The 2,500-nt window shown below is 61.0% G+C and overlaps 1 pseudogene; it reads left to right on the top strand.

Annotated features, from left to right (window-relative positions):
* LOC124593099 overlaps positions 1–2,500 on the top strand; it is a 7,955-nt pseudogene that overhangs the window by 1,360 nt on the left and 4,095 nt on the right.

Here is a 2,500-nt window from a genome sequence, read left to right as displayed (position 1 = left end):
ACCTCAACCTATTCTCAAACTTTAAATGGGTGAGATCTCCGGCTTGCTTGATATGCTGAAGCCGCGAGCAAACGACTCGGATCGGAGTGCCAAGTGGGCCACTTTTGGTAAGCAGAACTGGCGCTGTGGGATGAACCAAACGCCGAGTTAAGGCGCCCGAATCGACGCTCATGGGAAACCATGAAAGGCGTTGGTTGCTTAAGACAGCAGGACGGTGGCCATGGAAGTCGGAATCCGCTAAGGAGTGTGTAACAACTCACCTGCCGAAGCAACTAGCCCTGAAAATGGATGGCGCTGAAGCGTCGTGCCTATACTCGGCCGTCAGTCTGGCAGTCATGGCCGGTCCTTGCGGCCGGCCGCGAAGCCCTGACGAGTAGGAGGGTCGCGGCGGTGGGCGCAGAAGGGTCTGGGCGTGAGCCTGCCTGGAGCCGCCGTCGGTGCAGATCTTGGTGGTAGTAGCAAATACTCCAGCGAGGCCCTGGAGGGCTGACGCGGAGAAGGGTTTCGTGTGAACAGCCGTTGCACACGAGTCAGTCGATCCTAAGCCCTAGGAGAAATCCGATGTTGATGGGGGCCGTCATAGCATGATGCACTTTGTGCTGGCCCCCGTTGGGCGAAAGGGAATCCGGTTCCTATTCCGGAACCCGGCAGCGGAACCGATACAAGTCGGGCCCCTCTTTTAGAGATGCTCGTCGGGGTAACCCAAAAGGACCCGGAGACGCCGTCGGGAGATCGGGGAAGAGTTTTCTTTTCTGCATGAGCGTTCGAGTTCCCTGGAATCCTCTAGCAGGGAGATAGGGTTTGGAACGCGAAGAGCACCGCAGTTGCGGCGGTGTCCCGATCTTCCCCTCGGACCTTGAAAATCCGGGAGAGGGCCACGTGGAGGTGTCGCGCCGGTTCGTACCCATATCCGCAGCAGGTCTCCAAGGTGAAGAGCCTCTAGTCGATAGAATAATGTAGGTAAGGGAAGTCGGCAAATTGGATCCGTAACTTCGGGATAAGGATTGGCTCTGAGGATCGGGGCGTGTCGGGCTTGGTCGGGAAGTGGGTCAGCGCTAACGTGCCGGGCCTGGGCGAGGTGAGTGCCGTAGGGGTGCCGGTAAGTGCGGGCGTTTAGCGCGGGCGTGGTCTGCTCTCGCCGTTGGTTGGCCTCGTGCTGGCCGGCGGTGCAGGATGCGCGCGCCTGCGCGGCGTTCGCGCCCCGGTGCTTCAACCTGCGTGCAGGATCCGAGCTCGGTCCCGTGCCTTGGCCTCCCACGGATCTTCCTTGCTGCGAGGCCGCGTCCGCCTTAGCGTGCTCCTCCGGGGGCGCGCGGGTGCGCGGATTCTCTTCGGCCGCCATTCAACGATCAACTCAGAACTGGCACGGACTGGGGGAATCCGACTGTCTAATTAAAACAAAGCATTGCGATGGCCCTAGCGGGTGTTGACGCAATGTGATTTCTGCCCAGTGCTCTGAATGTCAACGTGAAGAAATTCAAGCAAGCGCGGGTAAACGGCGGGAGTAACTATGACTCTCTTAAGGTGGCCAAGTGGCGGCGGTGTGGCTGCATCCGGACTTGGCTTTTCGAAGTGCGGTCTTGATGTAGTCGTGCTGCTGCTGCGAGGTGCCTTCCTTGGGTTATAGTTACAGGGAGAGTGATGCGCAATACATGGGCCTAGCCCTCTTAGCCTCTCCTCTCCTGCGGTCTTCTCCCCTTCTCGTGGGCCCGCTGATTTTTGCAGAGTGGAAGACCGCACCAGGGGCTTGGGGGGGTTACCAGCCCCCCCTCGCATTATCCCTTTATAGTTGGGGGCAGCCGACAAGAAACAAGAGATGGTGGCCCTTCCGCTGAAGGTGCCACCCCAGCTACCCCAGCACCTATCCGGCCAACCGGCCGTAACGAAAATGCGATAGTTTGTGTAGCTCCCTTTGCTTGCAGTGAGTGCCACCGCACTTTTACCACGAAGAACGGTCTCGGGGTCCATCGCCGCCGCCAACACCCTGCGGCCGCCAACGCTGAGATCGTGACGGAGAGGCATCGCGCGAGGTGGACGGAGGAAGAAGTCCTGTCGCTCGCCAAGGCAGAGGCCGAACTGTTCCTGGAGAGGGACGCCCGGTTCTTCTTTGTAAATCAAGAACTTACCAGGATGTTCCCCGACCGAACGCTTGAGGCAATCAAGTGCCGACGGCGGCAAGCTGCCCACAAGCAGCTTGTCCGCCAATTCATGGAGGCACTTGAGATCGGTCGGGGTGAAGAGCCGGCGTCCCGCCGTGGAGCAGCGAGCTCGCTGCCTGACGCGGGCGAGGCCGCTGCGCCGCCCGTCGACGCAGCCGAGGACTTCGCGGCCGACACCACCGGGCCGCCGCCGGAGGGGCCGACTGACGCCGCCATCTGGGAGCATCTGGCGGGGCTACCTGCTTCCGCCCAGCGTTTCTCTGCCCTGGATCGAGTCATTGGTCTGGGGCGGGGCACGCCGCCCGATGTCATCCTGGGCATGCTCCCGGATGCCCTTGCGT

Source organism: Schistocerca americana, unplaced genomic scaffold, assembly GCF_021461395.2.
Source record: "Schistocerca americana isolate TAMUIC-IGC-003095 unplaced genomic scaffold, iqSchAmer2.1 HiC_scaffold_97, whole genome shotgun sequence".
In the NCBI taxonomy this organism is placed as follows: Eukaryota; Metazoa; Arthropoda; class Insecta; order Orthoptera; family Acrididae; genus Schistocerca; species Schistocerca americana.
This window is presented reverse-complemented; position numbering and strand designations above follow the sequence as displayed.